General features: G+C 38.1%; 1 long non-coding RNA gene across 1 annotated transcript in view; it reads left to right on the top strand.

Annotated features, from left to right (window-relative positions):
- The first annotated feature begins 364 nt into the window (after positions 1-364).
- Positions 365-26758, top strand: part of LOC144368173 (uncharacterized) — a 28156-nt gene continuing 1762 nt past the window's right edge. The window contains exon 1 of the long non-coding RNA XR_013427944.1: positions 365-718. This is a non-coding gene — a long non-coding RNA (uncharacterized LOC144368173). The remainder of the gene's footprint in view (positions 719-26758) is intronic.

Genomic DNA, 26758 nt, shown 5'->3' with positions numbered 1-26758 from the left:
GGTACTCATATTTTTACTTTACCAAGAACACTATGGTTCATGGAGGCCAGAGAACTTGACCAGGCACACTCTGCTAGAGCTGGTTTTGAACTCATAGTTATCAAAGACTAATATTAAAACAGTATATTAAAACTATATTCGTCGCATAAAATGTGTGACATGAACATTCTAACTCAGTAGTGAGCCCTCTGAAAGGAGTTAAAACTAGAAAAAGAATCCCCCGGTCCTTAAGGAGGTGTGGAGGGTGTAAGGAAGTCGTTAGAGAGGGAGTCAGCTTTCACTGCACCTCGGAGCAAGAGAGAAACTGCAGTGTCATAAATGTAATGAGGCGTGTAGTTCCCTGAGTCCTCACCCAACAGTAGCCAAGAATGAAACAGAAAGCCTTACATTGTCCAACCATTTCTCACAATGCTCTGTTTCAGCAGAAATGGATGTGAATTTTTTTTTTCTCTCTTTCACACTGAATTTTCTCAGCACAAAATGGAACCAGATGCTGAAGCCAATAACCAGCCTCTCTTAGCAGAGGTGAAACCTGCTGAAACCCCAGGCTCCCTGCTCTAGATATATGGAGAGGCTTTCTTGGCAGGGAAGAGTAATCCATGTGTCATGGAGAAAAGATGATCGGCTGGTCTCCGTGGGGAGTGGCTTTAATGACACACGAGGCATCAGCCAAGTGACTTCTCTCAGTGTTCATGAAAAGCAAGACCTGGTTAAAATGGTAAGGAAGTCGCTGTAAATTTCCCTCCCTCCCACCCCGTATCTCAGAATCTTCTTGTTGAAAAAGTACCATTGTCTCTTCCTCTGGCTGGCTAGCCCTCCCTAACCTCCTCCTTATTCTGGTTTCAGATCTGTTTTTAATCATGTAGACCTTAAGGTAAAATGAGTGGCTTTGTTCTGGGGGCACTTGCATTTGAAGCATCATCTGCAATTGTTGCCTGAGAAACTGGGGTTACCTCATCAAGACAGTTGTAAAGACAGATGAAGAGCTTTTGGGTGAAGACAACAGAAGGTCCTTCCAAGGCCTGTGCAGTCTTAGGGCTGAGGCTGAGAAATTCCATTTTTGAGAAACCAGCTTCTATCTCAAGGCCTGTCCAGAGGGAGGACAAGTCGTGACCCTTGTCCTTGGAAACCCCCCAGAGCGCTCCTAGGCACATACCCACCCTGCTGAGTTGTTTGTCTGTAAATAACTGGAGAGATCTGCTGCCCCAGGTGTCCCTGACTCAGTTACACTAGGTGAGGACCCATAGCAACCCCCTAGCAACCACCAATCAACATGAGACAGGGAAAATACCAGAAATGCCAGGTGACCCTCCCAGTAGTTTTGGTGATTGATAACATGTTAGGAAACCGTGCAGTGTAGTGTGTACATCCCTCGAGGCTTATACCAATCAGTTCAAATGTATCCACCACTTGAACTAACAATCACGCTTACCTGACTTGTTCCCGCCAGTGAATGTGCTAATCAATGTTAAGAGTTGTTTGATTTTCCTGCGGTGTGAAATGATTTGCTGTGAGATGTTGTGACGCATAGAGTATCCCCCAAAACCTATAAATCCTCAGTGAACTAAGGGCCAGGACTCTCTCCTTGGGACCGCTGCATAGGAAACGGTTGTGAGTCCAGGCTGGAGCTTGCAATAAATCACTCTTGTGTGATTGCATCAGATTTGGCTCCTGGAGGTCTACTGGGGTCCCATGAATCTGGCATTACAAGGCCACTTACTTCCAGAGCTGCAGGACAAGGAGTGGACAATTCCCCTTTCACTTGCCATCTGTGAGCTTCAAATTGCACCATTTACCAGTTGAGGATTTTGAGGAAGGAAATTTTGTGGCTACCTTATGAGTGAAGGGGAAGATAATCCCACTGAGGTACATGGTCTCCTTTACCAGCCCACAAAGAGGAAATTAAAGTAGTTTCCCATTGAACTACACAGCTAAGTTATTTTTAAGTCACAAGTAATTAAATGAGAATTTGGAAAAGAACACAAATCTGAGAGTTTATGATTAAATAATACATTTCAATCTTAGACCTTTCAGTAGAAGGTAAGACTTAAGAATAAAAATGGTTTTAGCTTTTTAAATTTTAACCATGTCTTTCTCAAAAACAGAAAATGCAGTAGGGGATGAAAGTAAGGGACTGTCACCTTTCTTTCTCTCACTAATGTGTAGTGGACTTGAATGTAAAGATTGTGTTTTGCTCAACTTTATATAATCAGTGTTTGGCATGTGAAGGACCACAGTGCAAAGGTTTAGATATTCGTCAAATGTCCAGTCTATTTGTAGTGACCCCAGGAGCTCTGTATTGAAGATACCAAGGCTCAGAGGAAAAGAGAATTTGGATCCATTGGTGCCTGATTCTTCATTAGGTTTTTCATGGATCTGAGTTAGGGGAGCAGGAGGGCACCTGAACCCAGATGCATTTATCATCCCTTTGGTAAAAATACCCAGCATGTGATGGATGAATGTATTTGGCTTTTGTAGGAAAGGAAGTGAAGAAAAATTTAGGCATGTATTTTTATATACAGGGGGGATATAGACCTGTATTATCCAGCAGGAATAAAGACCAATTTGGTTACGATATCTCAGTGTCTGACCACTGCCACAAAGAAGAAAGGAAGGAAGGAAAGCCAAGTCAAGGTAGGCCAACCTGTCACACTGCAGCATCCAGCCCAGCTCAGGCCAGTGCAGGTACCTACTCTTCACAGTACCTCAGCCCAGAACCCCTGAGCAGACAACATCTGCCAACTTCAACCTCCTGGGAAGCTGGGAATGCAGACCAGTGAGAAAACAGAAGTGGGGCAGACCTGAATGAGTTCAGACTCAAAAGTTAACCAACAGCATTTATTTTTCCCAGCCCTGATTAACATACGTTTGGACCAATAGAATTGATCCAAGTGCTGTATAAACCCCTGGACTAGCAGCACACTCAGGCAGCAACCGCTATAAGGTCCCCTCTTGCCCCTGCAAGATTTCTGTTTCTATTCTTTGCACTTGAATAAACCCTACTCCTTTCTCTATTGTCTTCCATGGTGCCATGAATTTCATTATTCTGATTTGCAAGACGAAAGTCCAGAAAGAGGGTTGCAGTGAGGTGCTGAGGTCTGTTGCAACACTGGAGGGCACAGACCATCATTTAGAGCTGTGGCTCTAAGAGCTGCAACATGCCACTCAGTAGTGGTGAAGAATCCAGCTTTGCTGGCTGCAACCCTTGGAGTTGACACCTCACACGGGCAGGCATTCCCTGCTGTGATGAACTGCTAACACTAAAAGAGTCTGTCTTGGTTGCAGAGCCCTGAAGTTTGCAGAAGTAGAGAACTGATTTTCTCAAACTTCAATTTTGAAGGGAAGGGAAGAAGAATTCATTCTCAGTCGGGGAGTAACCATTTCTTTTCAGTAGCAGGTCACAGAAACAAATTTATATGTACAAGTATTTGTTTGATAGCCAGGGAGTGTGTCTGAAAGACTAGAGCTGAGTAGAGACTACATTGAGGCTTTATTTATAGCTATCATTTTAGCTACAAATTCTCAATAAGGCCGTGGTTTAATAATGAAAGTTTTTTTTCTTTTTTCTTCTTTTTTAAAATTGATTTTTAAAAATATTTGACAGTGGAATGCATTACAATTCTTATTACACATATAGAGCACAATTTTCCATATATCTGGTTGTATATAAAGTACATCAGATTTGGTTCCTGGAGGTCTACTGGGGTCCCACGAATCTGGCATTACAAGGCCACTTACTTCCAGAGCTGCAGGACAAGGAGTGGACAATTCCCCTTTCACTTGCCATCTGTGAGCTTCAAATTGCACCATTTACCAGTTGAGGATTTTGAGGAAGGAAATTTTGTGGCTACCTTATGAGTGAAGGGGAAGATAATTCCACTGAGGTACATGGTCTCCTTTACCAGCCCACAAAGAGGAAATTAAAGTAGTTTCCCATTGAACTACACAGCTAAGTTATTTTTTAAGTCACAAGTAATTAAATGAGAATTTGGAAAAGAACACAAATCTGAGAGTTTGAGACTAAATAATACATTTCAATCTTAGACCTTTCAGCAGAAGACTTAAGAATAAAAATGGTCTTAGCTTTTTAAATTCATGTCTTCATACATTTATTTTGGATAATGATGTTCATCTCATTCCACCACCATTTCTAATAACCTGCCCTCTCTCTTCTCCTCCCACCCCTCTAGCCTATCTAGACTTCATCTATTCCTCCCACGCTCCCCTTCCCTACCCCACTATAAATCAGTCTCCTTATAGCAGAGAAAATATTCATCATTTGTTTTGGGGGGATTGGCTAACTTTACTTAGGATTATCTTCTCCAATGCCATCCATTTACCTGAAAATTCCATGATTTTATTCTCTTTCATTGCTGAGTAATATTCCAATGTGTATATATGCCAATTTTTTTTATCCATTCATCTACTTAAGGGCGTCTAGTTTGGTTCCACAGTTTAGCTATTGTGAATTGTGCTGCTATAAACATTGATGTGGCTGTGTCCCTATAGTAAGCTGTTTTTAAGTCCTTTGGGTATAGACCAAGGAATGGGATAGCTGGGTCAAATGGTGGTTCTATTCCCAGGTTTCCAAGGAATCTCCATACTGCTTTCCATTTGACTGCATCAATTTGCAGTCCTACCAGCAATATATGAGTGTTCCTTTTCCCCACACATCCTTGCCAACACTTATTGTTGTTTGTCTTCATAATCGCTGCCATTCTGATTGGAGTGAGATGATATCTTAGAGTAGTTTTGATTTTCATTTCTCTAAATGCTAGAGATGATGAGCACTTTTTCATATATTTGTTGATTGATTGTATATCCTCTTTTGAGAAGTGTCTGTTCAGGTCGTTGGCCCATTTATTGATTGGGTTATTTGGTATTTTTGGTGTTTAAATTAATGAAAGTTTAGTGGAATAAAACTCAGGCATCTCAAAACCATGTTATCAATTGCATTTACCTTTAATCACAAGGGCTGATTAATCCAACCTGCAGGCCAAACAATAGCAGTGGCAGCAATGTACCTTCCCGTGTGCTGGCCAAAAATATTTTTAAGAGAACTACTTTGATAACAAGCATCAGATGAATAACATTTGGGTTAGCTGAAAACTCAGGTCACATTCTGAATGGCAAAGAGATTCCCCACTCAAGAATAATTTGCTCTATTCATCCTCTCCTATCATCCCAGTTACAAGGTAAACTCACTGTAAGACCTAAAGTATCCTTTTCCTAACAAAAGGATAATTTATTGCACCCAAATGGAGAAGGAGATACAGGAACAGGAAAAGCTAAATGGGCATTCCTTTAGCCCAAAGGAGACATTGAAACTCTTGTGTTTAGCTCTTAGGATGGGGATTGTTCCCCATCTTCACACACCACAGTCTTGGGATGCAGCAGGGAACAATTGCCAACAATCTCCATATACACAAGGTATGAATCATCCAGCAGCTGCCAGATGCTCTCAGTATAAGAGGAATATATACCTCCCTTTCGTAAATGATGATATTATAGTAACTATTCTTACACTGTTGTGAAGTCCTAATTAAATTCTGCAAAACCTACGGAATTTTTTGTTGTTACTATTGTTGTTTTTTAGTTTGCTTTTTGATTTTTTGAACACTGTCTAGATTTGGAAAGGAAGAGAAGACAAAAAGAAAGAGATAATGAGAAATAGAAAGCTCTTGTCAGGAAAGATTTCCTAGAAAGGATAATTCTTGAGCAGAGACATTCAAGATGGGTGATTATTCTAAAATTCTAGAAAAAAGGAGATTGAGTAAAGATTCAGAAAGAAACAGCCAAGCTTATAGAATTCATGCCTTCCACATTTTGCACATTATGCTCATTCTCTGGTATGAGGTCATAGTTTGGGATGGTGGCATCACAGCATGAACTATTGGTTGATTGATTGATTAATTGATTGAACTGGGGATTGAACCTAGGGACCCAGGGGTACTTTACCATTAAGCTATATCCCCAGGCCTTTTTATTTATTTACTTTATTTTGAGACAGCATCCCGCTAAATAGGTGAGTGCTGTGATCCTTCTAACTCAACCTTCTGAGTTGTTAGGTCTACCGGCGTGTGCTACCATTCCCTGCTAGCCTATATTTTATTTTTTATTTTTATTTTTTTGGTACTGAGCATTGAAGCCAGGGGTGCTAAACCACTGAGCAATATCCCCAGGGCTTTGTTTTTGATTTTGAGACAGGGTCTTGCTAAGATAGCTAGGGTCTCTCTAAATTGCTGAAGCTGGCTTTGAACCTGTGATCCTCCTGCCTCGGTTTCCCAAGTTGCTGGGCTTATAGGCATGCACCACCATGCTCAGCTAGTCTGCATTATTTAAATGGTTTTTCTCTCCTACTGTCTTCCCAGTTACTGGAGAGATAGATTCTTTCTAAGAAGATTTGTCCTAAGCAATGAGCAGCCTCAGAATTTTAAAGGAAGGAAAAACATGATCAGAGTTGTGCTTCCAAAAAATCACCCAGGCAGCAGTAAGTAGAAAGGCTGAATGATAAAAGAACCACTTGGAATGAAATAAAAGAGCCCAGAAATAGAAAGGAAAATTGATGGCCTGAGTTGAAGGCCAGACAAAGAAATATGAATAACTGGTGTGGGCTGATTATTTGTTTTCCCTATAAACTGGTGTCCTCTACATTTTTGCTCAGCATTTGTTAAGAGAAGAAACTGGGTGTTAATCCGCACTCAAAAACAGAGCCCTGCATTATCCACAACCCACCTGCTTCCTAATATTGTTTAGTGATCATTCACTGTTGCTGAGGAAGGCCCCATGCAGGTTTCAGCCCTCAGCCTTTAGCTGTACTTCTTTCAACCTTCTGAGAGGACAGAACATCCCACATAGATTAGCATCCCAACTTCTCAGTTGGCTTGGAGTTACCCGCTTGGTCTCTGTTTGAACTAAATCATAGCAGAGCATTTAGGTAGGCAGGAAGTAATAAAGGAGTGATTCAAGAAGTACAATCAGTGTGAACTGTAACTGAAAAGCTGGAGATATGATAGCTAGAATGTGGAACCAACCTAGATGCCCTTTAATAGATGAATGGATTAAAAAAATGTGGCATTTATACATAATGGAATATTACTAAGCACTAAAAAATAACAAGATCATGGCATTTGCAGGGAAATGGATGGCATTAGAGCAGATTATGCTAAGTGAAGATAGCCATTCCCTAAAAAACAAATGCCGAATGTCTTCTCTGATATAAGTGGGGTGACTCAAAATGGGGTAGGGAGGAAGAGCATTAGAAGACGACTACCGCTAAATAGGGAAGAGAGGTGGGAGAGAAAAAGAGGGAGAAGGGGAGTTGCACAGAAAATGGAAGGAGAAGCTCATTGTTAAACAGAATGCATATAAGATGTTGTAATGAGAAAAAGAAAAAAAGTGTGTCACATTAGATTGGATAGAGAGAAAGGATGGGAGAGGAGGGGAGGAGTAGGGAGGATAGGAAGGGCAGCAGAATAGAATAGGCAATGTGATTGATGTATGTACATTCCATGTATGTATTATATGTCAAAATACATTCTGCTGTCATGTATGACTTAAAAAATAAAGTTGTTAAAAACAAGCAGGAGATAAGGCATAAAAGAAACAGTCAGCAATGGACAACAAGAAAGAAGAGTTAGAAAAGTGGAAAGAATGTGAAATAGATGGCTTTTAGGGATTAGCCAGACAGAGCTGACTAATAGCCCCAAATCTCAGTGCTTTACCATCTAAAGTGCTCAAGTATGCAGGATCCACTGTAATTCCCAGTAGAAAGGTCCTCTTGGGAGGCTCTCCTCAAAGTGACAACACAGAGACCCAGATTCCTTTCACCTCTGGCTCTGCATTCTCAAGGTTTCAAAGCACCCCTGTGTCTCCCTGTCAGCAGGTGTTTAGAGTGTCACACACACTCAGATACAAGGTACACACTGCCCCTCACATTCTACACTCAATGCCTAGGCAGACACAGGAGACTGGAGAACTTATTTCATCTGGACACTGCTGTCCAGCAACACTACGCCATGAAAGGGGAGCATAAATTTGGTTATCAACCAGTTGACTCTGCCACAAAAGTCAAGTTAAAAAAAAAAACTTGAATTTATCAATTACTCGTGTGTTCAACAAATGAATAGTAGAGTAGTATATACATGACCCAGAATATTATTCAGCCTTAAAAAGGAAAGGAATTCTGGCACTTGCTAAAATATGGGTGGAACTTGAAGACCTTATGCTAAAAGAAATAAGTCAGTAGCAAAAAGATAAATGTTGTGTGATTCTATCTATATGAGGTTCCTAGAGTTGCCAAAGTCAACAAGAAACTAGAATGGAACTAGCAGGAGAGGGAATAAGGAGTTGTTGTTCAAGGATACATAGTTTCAGCTAGAGAAGATAAAAAAAGTTCTAGAGATAGACGGAGCTATGGTTATATAACAATGTGAATGGATTTAATGACATAGAAATGTACAATTAAATTGGTTAAAAATGGTATATTTTGTGGCTATTTTACCATAATTTTAAAAATCATAAATTTTTCATGATGATGCTTAGCCCTGTGTAATAATATCTAATAATATTTTTGAACAAAAATCTTTCCATGATAATATCATATCTAATTTTTAATTTTTTTTAGCTTTTGTTTCCTATCTACCTTAATTGAATGAATAGCTTCAGACTAATTTCTTTCTATGCTGACCTTTAAGAGACTAAATCTTCCCGGTTTTCAGGTCTGGGTGAAAACGATAAGTGTATGTCTTTGAAAACTTGCTTTGTTTCTTTCAAATTGGGTCAAATGGTACTGCTAAATGGTATGGTACTCTGAGCAGTGGGACTGCCGGAGATAGTTGCTTTCTTCTAATACTTGTCTTGTTACATAGTATAATTCAGATGCATGGATTACCTTTCCCATAGTCTAAGAAAGCAGATTACTCGAAGGCTTTGGGACTGTTGGTTTTATTAACTTAGAGGGGAAAGTTGAGTGTGCATTATAGTGGATTTCTGAGATATCTCTTTCTTCCAGAGATTTCTTTCTTTTTAATTCAAGTATATGCGATGTCTTCTGATCTGAGGCTACTTAATCCTGCTGGAAACTTGTCTGCTACAATTTGAATTTTGGGGAGGACCAGAAGATGCGTCTCTTGCCAAAGAACATGCCACACAAACAACTTCTTAGTGATTTTAACCTTCCTCACAAATATTTCTGTCACAGAGGGCACAGAGGAAGTGACAGGATGTCCAAGTAAAATATGCAACAATGGCAAGAAACACATTTGTGAAACTGCCCCCAAAGTCCTGACAAACACAATATTTGTGTTCTTATTTTCATCCCACCCCCATTCTTCTGACCTTTTTTATGTTTATTTCCTTATTTTTCTGTCCTTCTGCAGCATTCTTTAAGACATGTTAATGGGCAAAAGGGCACATGAACCCAATGTTCATCTAACAAGAACATAAATACCTAGTACAAAGTGAGCACTCAGTTACCTTTTTTTTTTTTTTTTTTTTTTTTTAGTAGAGCTAAGACTGAAGAGCAAGATGTGGCCATTATAGCAGCAATGTGGAGATTAGATGATTCTTCAGTAGTCCTGCTTTCAGAGGGATCAAACTAAAACCTTTAGGGAGAAGCTAAAGCACAGTCATTTATTATTATCATTCTTTTTTTAATTTTTTTTTTAGTTGTAGATGGACACAACACCTTCATTTGATTTATTCATTTTTATGTGGTGCTGAGGATTGAACCCAGTGCCTCCATGTGCCAGGCAGGTGCTCTACCACTGTTCCTGTCATCATTCTTGAGTGAGAAAAAAAGTCATAAATTTAATAGGACTTTTGTTTTACACATTTTTCCAAACATTGACAATATCATTTGAATATAAAAGTTATCAGGTTTCTTCTCAGATCTAATCATACCCTTTTAAAAATTACTTTTTTTTTATGTTGTGGTTTATGTCCTCCAAAGTGACCTGTAGTCCTGGAGTGTCAGAACCATGTTTGTTTGTTTGTTTGTTAATATTTTTTTAGTTGTGGTTGGACACAATACCTTTATTTTTATTTTTATTTGTTTTTATTTTTATGTGGTGCTGAGGATCAAACCCAGCGCCTGGCACGTGCTAGGGGAGTGCTCTACCGCTGAACCATAACCTCAGCCCCTGGAACCATGTTTTATCACTTCTGTTACGTCACAGGCAGAATTAAGCATTTTGTGAGGCACATGGTAGCTACTTGATATATACATGTTAGTTTTTTTTTAATCAAAGAAATATGTGTATTTATAAAACAACAACAATGAAAATATTCTAAAAGTTTAAAAGACTTTCATAGGAAAACAAAAATACAGTTCCCTGTGCACATTCTTATGCCCTGTCCTTCCTTGTATGAGGCAACGACTTTGAATTCTTCTAGCCATTACTTCTGGAGTGTCTTTCCACACTACTTTCCAGTATGCATATGTTTTCTTGATTTATCAAACATACTTCTTCCCTATCAACTTTTTGCATTGATAGTCACTTTAGCACCTTTCACCACCACTACTTAAACACCTTGTCCCAATAAAGTCATGGCAAAATCAATAATCAATGATCATACTACAATAGTGATAAAAATGTTGTTCACTGCTGAGTCTCATGGATAGAATGCAAAAACTGTATTTTCCTTTTATCAATGATCTGTTTTTGCTTTCTTTTTTCATTTCCAAAGTTTTCAATGACTAATTATTCCATCATGTCTGTCAAATATTTTTCTATTATTTTTTGAGAACTCTTCTTCCTTTTCCCTAGTGTTAGAGACAATAACCATTAATGATTTTTAAACCTAAATTACAACATCAGCACTGTGTTGTAAGAAAAAAAATATTCAAAGAAAAATTCACCTGTTGCCTTCTAACTATTTCTCCTACTTTCATTGTGGCTATGAAAACATATTAGTTCCCAACTTTTTTGTGCATCAGAATTATCAACAAGAGCTTTAAAAAAAAACAATGAAGTCCTAGCTCTTTAACACAGGTCTACTGAATGACAAGCTCATCTGGCTAGTTGGGAAGAGGAACATGGGAGTAAGTGGAAAAGGGTCTGAGTTATTGTGAAATTGCCCTTGAATCTAAGCCCACCTGTCTTCCATACTCTGAGTCCTGCTACCCATCTACTCAGGGGCAAAAGCCAGGCCTTGTACACCACAACATACCAATACCCAGAGGTCTCTCATGCTAATGACACTCTCAACACTTGTGCTGAATAAAACAAGGGTTGATAATCTTCAATTTAAATTATAAATGCTGATTATTTATCTGCCCCTACAATTTATCACCCCTAGCTGGCCTACATGACTCTCGAGAACATGAATGATACCATTTATATCAGCATACCTAAGTAAAACACAAAAACATAAATAGTAAACAATAAACAGAATTAAAAGGAAGTTACTAAAATAAAGGAGAAATATTTATGTTAAGCATCAGTCTTGCTTGGTTTCCTCTTTTCTTGAGATCAAAGGCACAAGCCCAAGCAATTTTTGTTTGTTTGTTTGTTTGTTTGTTTTAATAAATATAAGCCACAATAAAATTTCAAGACTGGAAATGAAGTTGAGAGGTAAGGAAAATGAAAATCAGCTAAGATCTCCAGGAGATCGCTCCATGCTGAAGCAATATTAAATTAGACATAGGAAAACTGTTGAAGGAAATTTTGCAATGTCCTTATTACATAATTGTTAATTAGCAGGGTATAATCTTTGTTGGATTTTTTGATAAATAAACATTTATATGATATGAACTGTATCCGACTATTATTTGTGAGAGATAATAAAGAGCTGACTAATACCATATTTAGCAAGGACGTTGAAAACTTCCTCATCCAGGAAGGCAATCCTTAGCAAAGTTTAACCAATGAACTGCCAGTGTTCAAAAAAAGAATCTAATAAGATTAATAATCATAATAATAACAACCTTCAAAAACTTTGCCCCAAAATTTTAAATCCAAGGACCAGGACTTTTAAATCTTCTAAGTCTAACAAAATTTGAATTATTTTATCTTGTATATCATGCTATACAAATATATAAAAGCTCCCACATAGATAATTTTTTGTGTGTAAGTCTCATAAGAGGACAGACTTTGTGGTAAGCAATTTTCCATCTCTTCCTTTGGGGGAAAAATGGTAATTTGATAAGAATATTCTATAGTCATTTTCTTCCCATTCATATTTTAAATTTTTCTGATTACTACAATAACATTTATTTGTAAAGTACACACAAATGTAAAGGAGCAGGAATAAAATTCTCCTTAACATCTTGGCATATTTTAGCATTTTAAAAAATTCTTTACATAACTAAAATACAGTTGATACATTTTATATCTTGACTTTTTTCCACTTAGTCTTTTTGGATATATTTTAAAATCTATTTCTGAATATTCTGTCATAATGCATTACTAGAATAAATAAGACATGAATACCTAAGGATTCTAATTTATACTGTCAAATTGCTCACCAGATGTTTTGCATCAATTAAACACCAGCATATGATCCGGTTGCCCATTCTATTTCACTCTACCTAGCACTGGATTTATTTTACTTATTTACCGATTTATTTATTTAGGTGGTGCTGGGGATTGAACCCAGGGACTTGTGCATGCTAGGCAAGCACTCTACCTACTGAGCCATATCCCCAGCTCCCCACACTAGATTTTTTTTAAATACTCCTTGCTAAATGTGAAAGACAAAAATATGGATTTTTTATTTATTATAATTAGTGTTTATTTGAATCCTAGTGAGGTTGTTTGTATTTACTGACCAGTTATATGTTTATTATGTAAATGGAAGTTTCAAATTCTTTTTCCTTTCACCTTTTGGGATTTTACTGCCTTCTTGATCATTTTTATAAGTTATTAGTATATTAAGATTGTAAACCTGCCTATCATGTTTCTTTCAAATGACACACTTTTTTGATCCCCAACTGCCATTGATAGAAAGATATCATTACTTTAATAACATCTTTTAAGAAGAAAAGAAATACTATATTTATAAGATGTTGATTATAAGCCATCTTGATTTTTAGAGGTTTTAAAAAGCAGGTAAAACTATTAAAATGAGAGAATATTAAAATGAAGAATTGGCTCTGGATCAGTACAGTATGAATTTATTGTAGATTCTTAAAATTGATTATATCATATGATGGAAAAGGCTACTAGAGAACGTAATACTCTGTGTTTGAACGTGTATACCCAGTCTGATTAAATACTTGGATTTTAATATAGTTCATTAAAATATCAAATCAGGGCTGCAGTTGTGGCTCAGTAGCAGAGCCCTTGCCTAGCACATGTGAGGCACTGGATTCAATCCTTAGCACCACATAAAAATAAACAAATAATATAAAGGCATGCTGTCCATCTACAAGTACTAAAAAAAATCAAAAATAAAATAAAATATCAAATCAGTGGCCATTACCTGAATTTGGGCCATAAATGACTCCAAGTCATTGGGTTGATAAGTGCAGCTTAACTATGTGGAGATTGATGGGCAGGAACTCTTCTGTGAATGCTGACGTCATGTGTTGAGTATGTTCATTCTAGTTACTATCAGGAAACCTACAGAGATCAGTCTATCTGTATCAACACCTATATATCTATATGTAGATATTTTTATATCTAACTGTCTATCTGTTCTAACTATGTGGGGGTGGGGTGTATAATGAGGCATTGATACTTAGTGCTTAACATCTCTAAATCTGTTTCCACAGAGCTACTTTTCCAGAATGGTGGTTTTGAAACAAAATGACTTATTAGCAGAAAGGCACACACACATACAATTTGTTATAGTGGCATAAAATGGACTTCTTTTGTTAGATAAAAATGTTTCTTATATGAAAGGCTTGAATAAGATACTATAATTATCTTTACTATTCACTGATAAAAGGACATTTTGTAAACCCACACACACAACAGTAATAATCACAGCTATCATTAACTGAAGATATTAATGTGCCAATCACTTCAGAAGAATAGTGTGAAGGAAGAATAGTTCGGGCAGAACCAATAAATTGACCTTCAATTTATTGACTTCTATTTATTATTTGCAACACTTTTTGAGCACCTTCAGTGGCCAGGCAGTGTTCTGTATTCTGAGGACACGGGGCAGATAGGAAAGACAAGGTCTCTGATCTCGTGATTTTACAATATCGTGGTTTGGGGTCAGGTAGAGACAATTTAAAAGTTAACAAGCAATCTAGAAAATGTCAAAATGTGATAAGTGCCATGAAGAAAATAATCATGCAACAGTGATGGGTGGGGAGATAGTTGAGTTAGTTGAGTTTGAGTTAGTTGAGTTTAGTTAGTTGAGTTTGTCAGGGAAGGACCATCTGACGAAACATATACTGAGAGGGTGACCAGGATCATCCTCTCATGAGTCCCAGGCTTGCCTGCACCTGCCACTCTTATAACAGTGTTTTTCCCATGACCACTGTAATATGTTTTAAATTAACTGGAGCCTGTCTTGTTCTTGTATTGAAAGTAGATTTATATAATTTTCCTGCAATGTAAGAGTTTCTATCTAGCTATAAATATTGCTTGAAATGTAAGATAATGGGTAGTGTTTACTGATATAATTTGAAATGCTTACAATGTACCTTGTACACAGGTAGCCTGGCTGCCCTCCTTAAAAGTAACAAGTACCCCCAAGTGGCCCAGGAAACAAAAGGTACCCTGGGGCTATTCATCCAAAATAGGCACTGACTGAGACCTGCTGGGGAATAACTATTCTTCCTCAGATAGATGAGCACACCCAGTCCCTTGGGATCCCAGGTTTGCCAAGCAAGTCTTATTCTTATGCTCCATCTTTTGCCTGGAATGATGGGAAAATGTAATATTTGCTCCCCAACTGGTCTAAGGACACTCTTTTTTACTTTACCATGGTTCTGGGTATCATGAAAGGGGGAAATATGTATACTTTTGTTTTTCTCATACCTGTTCATCTACATTTTCTTAGTAAAGGTCATTTTTAGATCTATTTTTAAAATTAATTTTTAAATGTATTTACTAAAATTAACTAGACAATATGACTCAATCTCGCCTCACTCTTAATCCAATATTACTGAATCTCACCCTTATTTAAAATATTGATTCTTTATTCATGGAATTTTTGACATTCATCTTTTTCTCTAAATGTTGTATTAAAAATATACCTTGTCTTGATTACTGAGTATTTTTGACACTTCCTTAAATTTTCTACTCTAACTTGAATGATGTGTGAAGCTGAGTCTACCTACTGACCTCATGAACTATAAGACAGAAAGGTTTGCTATGTTGACCCACTGAGATGTTACAGCAGCCAATGTCATTTAGTCTAACTAATGTTAACTCATTAATGGCTCCTGGGTTTCTTACCCAGTGGATATTACTTGAGATTATTATTCTTTGTTTTTGTAATTTCTGCAAAATTTCTCTTGCAGATAACTTGGAGACATGCCAACAATTAGCTTCTGTTACCATTTTGGATTCCATTAAAAAATGTATACATACATTTAAAATTGTATACATAAACAATACTTGAGAAGTAGTCTTGCATAGGGGTTATCGGATTAGACGGTGGAGTCAGGTATACTGTATCTGAATACCAATCTGGTAGAATGTGCAACATTAAATTGAATATTGATCTCTCTAAACTTCAATCTATAAAAAGGGGTATATAATCATACCTACCACAGAGTGTTATCTGAGAAATAAGTGAGATATACTTGGGCGTATAGTAAGCACATGGTAATGATTAGAAGTTACTGTTTTAATTTTCTTTTGGGTGGGAGCCACTTCTTGCTTCTTTCCCTTTGGTATTTGATGTAGGTCTGAATCAAAAGAATCTGATGTCTCATCAGTAGGATCTGATGCCTCTTAGCGGAATCATGGATGTTAAACTTGCAATTCACGTTAAACAACCTGTACCATGAAGAAGTCCTGCCGCGGTCCTGAGACTGGTGAAGGCAGGAGTAACAGCAGTGGCCCAGGTTCAGGAAGAGTTGCAGGAGCCTCTGAGACTGCCACAACCCAGAAGGCCAGGACAGACTCCAGGAAGCCAGGGCTCCCTCCTGCACTGGGAGCTGTCAGCTAGGGAGTTATAAATAAGGATAGAATCTCCTCTCCTACTGGATTAAATTCAAAATATGCAATAGCAGCCAGAATTAGGATACCTTTGCCAAGAAGAAATCAAGGGAAACAATGGCACTGGAATTTTCTCCTGAAGTCAACTTCCCAAAGGGACTTTTTTTTTCTTATTTGTTACCTGTAAGTGTCTCAATTCACAGAAGGGATTACTAACACAAATAAGAATGTGTCCTAATGGCTATTTAAAAGAAAGGTTCTCTGTTATCAGATGAGAGAAAAAAAAATGACCAGATAAGAGAATTCCTTTTTGTTTTAATTCATTGAAAATATTTACTTCCTGTATTAGCTATTCATAAAAGCTTGGGTGAAGGGGACCCTAGAAATTACTCAGACATCATCTTCCTTTTTCTTTTCTTTCTGTCGGAGTATGTGTGTGTGTGTGTGTGTGTGTGTGTGTGTGTGTGTGTGTGTGTGTGAGAGAGAGAGAGAGAGAGAGAGAGAGAGAGAGAGAGAGAAGAAAGTAACAAAGGTCTCAAACCAGGTCCTGATGCTTATTCATCATGTTTATATCAGCCAGTCCTTAAAAGTCTGCAATAATGCAAAAGCCCTCCAGCAATTATCATGGTATCCAAAGACTTTGTAGCAGAACATTGACATCAGAATGACATTTGTAATTCTAATTTCTTCTTATACTTAAAATGCTTAAAGTGGAAAGGATCAGGCGATTTTTTCTGTTCCTACTTCAAAGAGACAGGCAATAAATTTAGCTGCTGAGGACTGAGACCCTAGACAGTCCTCTGCTCCTGTTACTTGGAGTATTGGACACTCTCGACTGATATGTGTATTTGGGTAGAGCACAGAGAGAAGCTGAAGCAAAAGTGAAGGGGCTGATGGCCAAAGAGGTTATCTTTGAGGGCACTTAGGACACCTTCAATGGCATAAAACTGAGAGAAGTTATGACATTACACTACTTTACACGTTAATTCAAATTCATGTGCCAAATAGATATGTCTCACACCGTGTGTAGAAACTGTTGAATCAAGGCAGTGCCCCAGAGGGAGGCAAATGTAAGACTCTGGAATGCAGAATGGTAAGCAAGGTAACTTACTCAAGTCCCGCAGCTACACTGATAGCAACTGGTGCCCTGAGCTTTGCAGGCTGAGCATAGGTGGACAAGACAGGAAGGCTGTTCCTGGCAGAGAGAATAATAAATTCAAAGTGTCGTTCATCAGAGATGATGACTTGTGGGCTAAATTCGGTAAGAGGCGTAAGACTCAGGGGTGAGATAGGGAAGAGCCATCCTGGCAGAGGAAACAGAACAAATCATGGAAGCTTCATTCTAGATTTGATAAGCTCCAGAAGGCCAAGGGCCAAGTGCTGCTCAACTTCATAATCCTAATCTTAGCACAAGCCTGGCCAAGATAGGTGGAACAAAGGATGGTTGAATAAAGGAATGATGCCTTCAGGATACAGGCATCCTCAGTTTCAGTCCTCAGAACTTAGAATTCTAGAGTCCCAAACTTCCCTGGACTTCTAGCATGCAGCATCCTCTATCAGAGACCAGGGGGGATGTTTGGCAGCAGCAGGTTGGCTGCCCAAGGCACAGTGATTTGAAGAGGAAGAAGGCTCTGTTTTCGTAGCTTTGAACTCTGCTGAGAAATGTAGTAGGCCTTAATGCAGAGATAAAGATAAGCTTCAGGATAAGTCAAGTTGTTCCTTCATAAAAACAGGACTAGGGGTGTGGATGAGGAGTAGCAAACATATTAAATTTCTCCTTACATAGAAGAAAGGCTTCCTTTGATGTCACTTTTTAAATTAAGGAAGGTTTTGTGGAATCTGGACAAGGGTTGCTGTCCTAGCACAAAGTGTCTAACACTCTCCAGACTCCGAAACCCTGAAGCTACCTCTTGCTTCTGGGGACTAAAGATTGAGCTAATAAACCATGCTGTGAGAACATTAGGACAAATCACTTTCATTATTTTTTTAAAATATAAAAATGTAATACATGCAAGTGTTTAAAAAAAGTAGAATTAATTAAGTAATGTTTATGGATAAATGGGATGAGGGTCATTACATATTACATATTCTTTCTCTCTTGTGTATGTTTGAAAATTTCCACAATAAAACATTTTTTTTAAATCTGCATCCCTCCCCATGGTCTGTATCGACTTAGGCCCCCAATCCTATTCTCTAGAGTTAAACATGGTAATGATTTCTTCTATATTCTTCCAAATATTTTCTGATCATTTATAATACATATAAGCATATGCAGAGCTCATAATTTTTATAATTTTGTAAATCATATTGCATATTATTCTTTGCCTTGATCTTTTTATTAACAGTGTATTGAGGAGATATACCTCATTCTTTTAATAGCTATATAGTGTTCTATTACAAGTAGAATATCTTAATAATAAGGCAATTTTCCTTTTCTGTGATGAGGGCACAGTATAGTGATGTGATTGAAAGCAACCCTCTGGATGCAGATGCCAAAGTTGTTTGAACACTTGTCACTTCTGACAGGAAACATGGCCAGCCTATTTCAAACATCCTCTAAAATCCACCTTTGATATAAAATGTTACAGGACTTGGGCATGTTGATCCTTCAGATAGGAAAACTTTTCTCAGCACACACAAATGAGATGCCTTCCTATAAACCTTTATCAAAAGCCTTCATTGGTAAACCAGGCCATAGTAACTTCTGTCAGAAACCAAAGTCATCACATCTTACAGAACGCTAACTCACTGAAGTGCTATCCTCCCCAAATGTCTGGACGATGGAACCACATCCATCTCTCACCACTTCCTTTTCTCTTCTCCTCACATATTTATTCACCTGCCTCTGCAACCAGCAGACTGACTGTTTGGTATGGTCTCTGCCAAGGAAACTCACCGTTTATAGTAGGGACAACCTTGTTAACCTTGATCCTCACTCAAGAATTAAGCCCCACTCTCGAAGCAGCTCAGGAATCTGAGGCAGGAGGATTGAGAGTTCAAAGCCAGCCTCAGCAACTTAGCAAGGCCCTAGGCAATTCAGCAAGATTCTGTCTCTAAATAAAATATTTTATAAAGGACTGGGGATGTGGCTCAGTTAGTAAGTGTCCCTGGGTTAAATCCCTGGCACCCATTCCCTCCTTTACTCTCATCCCAATCCCCTCTCTCTTCTCCCTTCTAAACCTTTTCTTGAAACCCTCTGTAATTCTCATCCTATGATTAAGCTCCCCCACCTCCTGGGCCTCTTCATTAAGCCGTCCCTCCCTGACTTAACTGAAACCTGGCTCTCCCCTGAAATACTGAGCTGCCCTCTCACATGAAAGAGGCTCTTTTCCCCATAGGCCATGCAAACCTTTCATATAAAAAGATTAGATCAGGACCTCCTGATTGTTGCTTCCAGATCATTTCTCCCTTAATACTTTTGAAACTCCTCAATCTCTTGTCACCAAACCCACAATCTTACAAACTACAGCTATGCTCTTTCTTTCAATCCTCCCTTTTTCCCTATTTCAATATGCCTTCTTATCTAGGCTTAACCCCTCCATTGTGCTCTTGATTCCATTGCCCTCCTGAAGAAACCTGTTGCACTAGTTCCCTTCTCCCTCCTTTAACCTCAGCCTCTCTCTCCTCCAAGGATGACTCCTTCCCATGAGCATAGTTGACAGGACACCACAAAGGGTTAACAGCATGGACTCTGGACCCAGGCACCTTGGTAACTCTACTTTTTTCTAACTGCATGAACTTAGGCTGTTTTTTTCATCTGCAAAGTAAACATAATAAGATTTTCTCCCCTTATTAGGATTGGATCAGTGAATATGTGTAAAGCATTCCTAACAGTTCCTAGTCCGTCCCATCCCAAGTATTGTGTAAGAATTTGTTAAATAATTCTGCTCCAACGTATGCTTCCTAGGTCCCATTGTTCTTTACAGTCACCACCCTATCCTTCCTTCCCTGACCAATGGTTTTTTTTTTTTTAAAAAATGTATTTTATTCTGTTTTGGTTTTGATTAGCATGTATTAATTAAACATCTTAGGGGCTTGGTGTGAAATTTCCACACGTGCTTACAGTGTACACTGATCAAATCCAGCCTTCCTTTATCCATTCTCCACCCCCACCCACCCCTACCACCTTTCCCAGTCTTTAGTAATGGCTATTTGACACCCTCAGGTCAACTGTTGTTTTTTTGTGGGTTTGTTTGGGTTTTTTTGTTTGTTTTAGTTTCCACATAAGAGAGAGAACTTGAGGTTCTTGTCTTTCTGCATCTGGATTATTTCATTTAACATAATGTCCTCCAATTCCTTTCATTTTGCTGCAAATAAGAGGATTTTATTCTTCTTTCCAGCTGGATAATATTACACCACATTTCCCTTATCCATTCATCCACTGATGGGATCCTAGGTTGAGTCCATATCTTAGCTATTGTGAATAGTGCCACAAGAAACATGAGCATACAGATATTCCTGAAATGCTGGCTTCATTTCCTTTGGGTATATACCCAGAAGTAGAATAACTGGATCATATGGGTAGCTATTTTTAGTTCTTTTGAGGAACCTTCACTCTGTTCTCTGTAGTGACTACACTAATTTATATTCTCACCAATAGTGCATAAGAGTTATTTTCTCTCCACATCCTCACCAACACTTTTTTTTTTCAAAACAACCATTCCAACTGAGATGAAATGATACCTCATTGTAGTTTTAATTTTCATTTCCCTGATGGCTCATGATATTGAGCATTTTTTCCATATATTGTTTAGCCATATTTTTAAAAGAGACTTCTACATTTACTGTCTTCACTTTTCTCACCTTACACTTAATAACCTAACTTGTTGCATTGGACTTTACTAAATCATTTTTCTAAGGACGCTACTCAAAACTTGTGGACTGAATCCATCATCTGCTCCCACTCTTTATTGACTTATTGTTAGTGTTCAATGTCACTGGTTATTCCCTTCTTGAAAGGTTCACTTCTCCTAGCTCCATAGCTCCATCTCTCCTTTTCTCTTCCCAACAATCCAGCCACTCCTCTTCCTCTCTTTTATGCTTCTTTTCCATGGCCCAGTCCCTTACACAGTGGTGTTTTGGGGATTCTATTCTAGGTTCTTTCTGGAATCTCAGGTAATAACAAAGACTCCATTATCCTCTATGTGCATCTGCTTTCCAGATCTCTCTCTGTTCCAGATCTCTGAGACATGCAGAGTTAGCTGCCTCTTAGAGATTGTCACTTGGATAAGGAACTAAACTTTATAAGTTCTAAAGTGTAAATTAGTGTCTCCTACCAAACACTTACTACCAAGATTCCTCTCTTGCCTAAGCCTAAAACTTAGACTCAAAAACTTAGACTTTTTGGATGTACCTCCTTCCTAAGTCTCCACATCTGGTCAATCATCTATTGACTCTGATATCATCAAAATCCAATTATCTCAACTGTAACGACCTTCACTAAGTCTGCCTTAATTTCTGGCCTGGATCACTGTGCTGGCCTCCCTGACTTCAGTCTTGCTCATTGAAGCCAGAGTGACCTTTCTAAAAATCTAATCTGTCTCTGTCTCCCTGGCTGAAAGCACGTCAATGACTATCCATTGCCTGAGAGTCAATTCAGTCTCTGAACCAAGCAACCATGTTATTTTGTAGTCATTTGTACCTGCCACAGAGCTGATTTTTTAAAAATCAAGGAATTTTGTGAGTGGTTCTTAAATTTGGGGTGGCTAAAATCAGCCATAATGAGAATATTCACATCATGGAAATCAGTAGATAGCCCCAGAGTTGTTTATTGACTCACCTAATCTACCCAGCCTCATCTCTTAACACTCCCAGCTGGAGCTCTGCTCTCTAGCCACACAGAATTTCTACTGTTAATCATCCCTGCGCCCTGATACCACCACTGCCTTTGGAGGAAATCTCCTTTCTCTGATGGCTGTCTTTTACTCCATCCTTTGGGTCTTATAATAGCAGTCACCTTCTCAAAGAGACCTTTTCTGATGTTCTGTCCTCAAGTTGACCAGTGTTCTCCTTCCATATGCTCCCACAAAATCTCTCTTACATAAGTTGTCATCTATATCTGTGAATTCATACAAATTGAGAGCTTGCTACCTGCCCAACAATGTAAAAAGAGTTGGAATGCATGATCTTACTTAATACTCAGAATAACTCTCTGAGCTAGTTACCATCTTAGATGAAGAAGCCTTAGGTAAGTTGTCCTTTGTACACAGCTGGCAATAGGCCCTTTACCAAACACCTGTTATCCTAAAACATAATACTTGTGGGTTCATTTGTCTGAAACACTAGTCTGTAAGTTCCATAAGACCAAGGTGCTGCCTCATACATCTACTGCTTATCACCGTACCTGGCACATGGCAGGTAGTCAATATAAGAAGGTATGGAATAGAAACCTTCCAAGCCACTAAAATTACTGCTGGCCAAATGCTTCTTGATAACATTCACAGCTTTTCTCCCAATGTCATATTAACATTCATAAATTTTCCAGAAACTTACAAATAATGCTGTCTGGAAAGTTTGCCTGCTAATCTCCATAAATAGCTAGTACAAGACTCTTTTTTCAGGAAACAACAATTAAAAATGGATCCCAAACTGCTATCAGCCCCTCCCCCTGAAAGTTTCCATCACCCTCAAGCCTTGGGAGCTGGGGCTTCTCCACTAAAAACTTTCACTTCCTAAGGTTCCACAAGAAAGCTCAGCTTATTTTTCAGTGTTTTGTTTTTAAGTTGTGATTTCTCCATGACCACCACTGAGATTCATTTGACCTTTTCTCATGATTCCAAAACAGCAGCCAAGAAATAGGGTTTGGAAATTGAATCGGGACAAAGGTTATGGACCTGAGACCTCTCCTGGTGCTATTCTGGCCATTCAGTTGCACTGTAGATTGTTAAAGCTCCATTTTAAGTGAAGCAAGTTTTATCCAGCAAAGAACGCACCCCCACCACCAATGAAATGATATTCATCTGGAAGTGTAATTGCTCCCAAGTGACCTTATCTCTTGAATTTCTTAGGTTGTGACTAGTGTCTGTACACCCTAATAAAACGTTGCCTATCAACGACTCCAAAAACTAAAAAATAAATATTAAAAAAATTATAAAATAAATAAATAAAAATAGCTCTAAAAAAAAATCAACAACTTCTTTGGAGCTCCCAGAGGTTTCACTGTATATGGGTTGCTTGAGTGGGATTTGAAACTCCCTCAACGACAAGAGTCCTCGCCGTTGGACCAAGACTGTGTGCTTTCTGCTATCATAGAAATGGTTTATTTCAACCATTAAGAAAAATCAACTAAATCAAGGTAAAGGATTTTTAAATGGAATCACAGTAGAATTCTTTTGAGTCTCACTTCTTTGACTCGACACTCTGTGTGAAATTCAGCCATGCTGTTGCACTAGTAACAGCTGGCTCTTTTTCATAGTTTTATAATACTCTGTGGTTAACATTCGGGTTGGTTTCAATATTTGGTTATTATGAATAAAGATACTGTAGACAAACTCATTGATGTTTGGGGTGAACATATTTCTCCTGAAATTTCATTTAGAAATTGAAATTTCTGGATCATAGAGAAGGCTGTGTTTTTTAATCTTTAGCAAAGTTTAAAAGTGGAGATAGGAGGAAGAGAACTTACCTTCTACTGGTGTCTAATGTATTACTTGACATTCTTAGTGACTACAGTTACCATTGGCCAAGTTGAGCAGATGAGTTTCTAGTAAAACCTCAGGGAGAAAATGGACAAGGTCAGAGGACACTTGAACCACTTCACTAATACATTGTATATGGGCCAAGGAGACATATTTATGTAATTTACTTGAGCTTCTCAGGAAATGCCATAGTTCTAAATATTCTGGTCATTAAAAATTCTTGGAAAGATTGGAGAGCCCAGATTACAGCCTGCTATAAGACTTTTGGTATAACATGCAACTGTCTATGGACTCCATCTAATTACTGAGGGATGTTTTTCACAGCAAAGTAAACAATGTTGTTGTCTAGCTTAACCTTTCCATCAGCCACTGTGGGATCTGAAGGATCCACTTGGGAATTGTCAGTGAAAATAAAAAGATGTTCACCTATTATTGCATCCTCAGCACCCATTTTCAAATAAAATGTCTCTGGTCTCTTTGGGTATTTCCTAGGTTTGAATGGAGAATAAATCTGGTGCCAAATACAAGGTAATTTAAAAAAAATTGTGTCAAGTATGAGTTAATTTAAAAAAAAAGTGTTTATCCTCTGGGGAAACTGAAGTCTGATCAACTTCCTCCACATTGGAGAACTGTTTCTTCTTCCTTTGAATGCTCTTGGCCCTCTCCCACCTCCCCCCCCACCACACCCATGATTTGTATTGACTTTTTCTGTCCCAGTCTTTTTTTGCAAGTCACTTTTTTTCTGTAAAACCCCTTTGATAATGCAGATCTCTACCGTCTTTTCACATTCCACTGGCCTTAGATCAATTATACAAAGGTTATCTTGGGGTTTTGTCTAGACTTTAAAAAAAAAAAATCCTGGGAATAGTTCCAGGCTTTTTGACTAACTGGGAAGTTCTGGAAATTAAGGCTGCTTTTGCCATTCTTTAATTGAGTTACCGTATTCATTATTGGCCCTTTATATCAGGGCGTGCTGCTGAGAGTTTCTACAAACACAGGATGCTACGGCCTGGGTTCTCATGATAGTGTCCATTCTGATGTCATTTCACCCTCATTTATAAATCTTTATTTAGACTTCTTATAAATGAATGAAAAACATTAGACCTTTTCTAAAATATTCTACTAATCTCTTATCACAAAAACCAGTGTGGCCCTCACATCTCGTCCTTTCTGATGGCCTTAACTTCTGCTAGTTCAATTAAACTTTACCTCAAAGGATCAGAGCAGGTTATTATGTATACTATGTAGGTAACCACTCTTCAATGACTATCAGATTCATTCCTAGATTCAACTCTACATTCACAATTCCTCAAACCAGAGTGACTATATTAATTTTTTTTCAAATTAATCAGGAGTATGAAACTACATGAGACACCCAAGTGAATGAGAGTGATCAGCATGTCAATGACAGATCAAGGTCAACTCTGCCTTGTTGAGAGGGGGAACAGAAGTTGCTTCTTGCTAAGTGGCCTTTCACACACCTTGCAACTAGAAAAGAAGGCATTTGTTCCCCAGGAGTCCCACAAGCCAAACAAGTCACATGGGTTAACTGAAAATTCATGATTATGGGAGACTAATGAAACAACCCTTCCTAACCAGTCTGGGAAATTCCTAACCCATGGATGTTATGGACTTTACAGACCTGCATCGAAGCCAAGGGAAGTTCCTTGAGGGATAACTGGAAGGGACTGAGCAGTTGAGTTGAAAAGACTTTCCTGTCTTGGATAATTATTGGTTCCACTTGTGGCTGCATTTTCTCAGTTGAGCCTTCCTGCGCTCTCTAGCCTCACCATGTCTGTCTCATAAAGTATTTAAAGCAGTTTGTTAATAATTTACTCATCTGCTTCTGTGTTAATGTTTAGCAGCTGCTCTCTGGATGGGATTTCTCCTGGGTAGCTATTCTGTTCTTTTGCTGGTTCTGGTCCTGCTTGGTCTGCTTCCCGTTCTCACATTTCCAGAAACTCCTGGCAGTGTGTTTGGTTGCCTCCTAATTTTAAGTCTGCCAACTTTTTTTTTTTTTTTTTTTTTTGCCTATTCCTTCTACATAGCGTTCAACTCTGAGTCCCACCTCACTTAGTTTCCAACTCTTATGTGACCTCACTGAATCTGACCCATAGGCCGAGATTGACTAAGGCACATAGATTGTCTATATATACTACACCTCTGCATTAAATCCATTAAATGGATCACACTGACCAAAAGTTATGACAAGGATGACTATAAAGCCTATAGTTCTAAGCTTTAAAATAAAATCAAATAGTATTCAAATGGTTAATCTTGAAAATCAACAAAGAACCATAGGAGAACCCAAACTTGCTTATCTGCTTTTGAAGAATAACATCTAATGATTTATTGATATCTCTGAGGTAAGGATCTATATGGCAAAATCCTTTTCAAATGTTGGGTAAGTTTTATAAGATACAAAACAATTATAAATCTCTGGATTTTCTAACTGTAGAATGAACTTATTATGGTATCAGGTACGTTTTACTCATTTCCTGATCAAATTAATCAAAGTTTTTTTTCAATTTTCTTATTTTGGTAAAATGAACATAACATAAATTTATCATCTTAAATATTTTATGTGTATTTTAGTGATATCAAATATCTGCATAATGTTGTGTGAATATCACCACCTTCCACATTCAGAACTCTTCATCTTCCCCCACTGAAATATGAATTGAACAATAACTTCCCATTCTCCCTCCACCCAGCTCTTGGTGGCTATCATTCTACCTTCTGTCTCTATGATGTGACTACTATAGATAGCTCATTTAAGTAGAATCATCATACCGTATTGGCTTTTTGTGGCTGACTTATTTCACTTAGCATAATGTCTTCAAAGGCCATCCATGTTATAAGACATGTCAGAGTTTTCTTCCTTTTAAGACTGAATAATAGTCCTATATATATATATATATATAGGACTATTATTCTATATATAAATATTATATATATAAAATATTTTGATTATCCTTCATCTACTAAGGATCATTGGGTTACTTCCAGGTTTTAGCTATTATGAACAATCCTGCTATGAACATGGATGTACAA

The sequence above is a fragment of the Ictidomys tridecemlineatus genome, chromosome 11 (assembly GCF_052094955.1).
Source record: "Ictidomys tridecemlineatus isolate mIctTri1 chromosome 11, mIctTri1.hap1, whole genome shotgun sequence".
Lineage (NCBI taxonomy): Eukaryota > Metazoa > Chordata > Mammalia > Rodentia > Sciuridae > Ictidomys > Ictidomys tridecemlineatus.
This window is presented reverse-complemented; position numbering and strand designations above follow the sequence as displayed.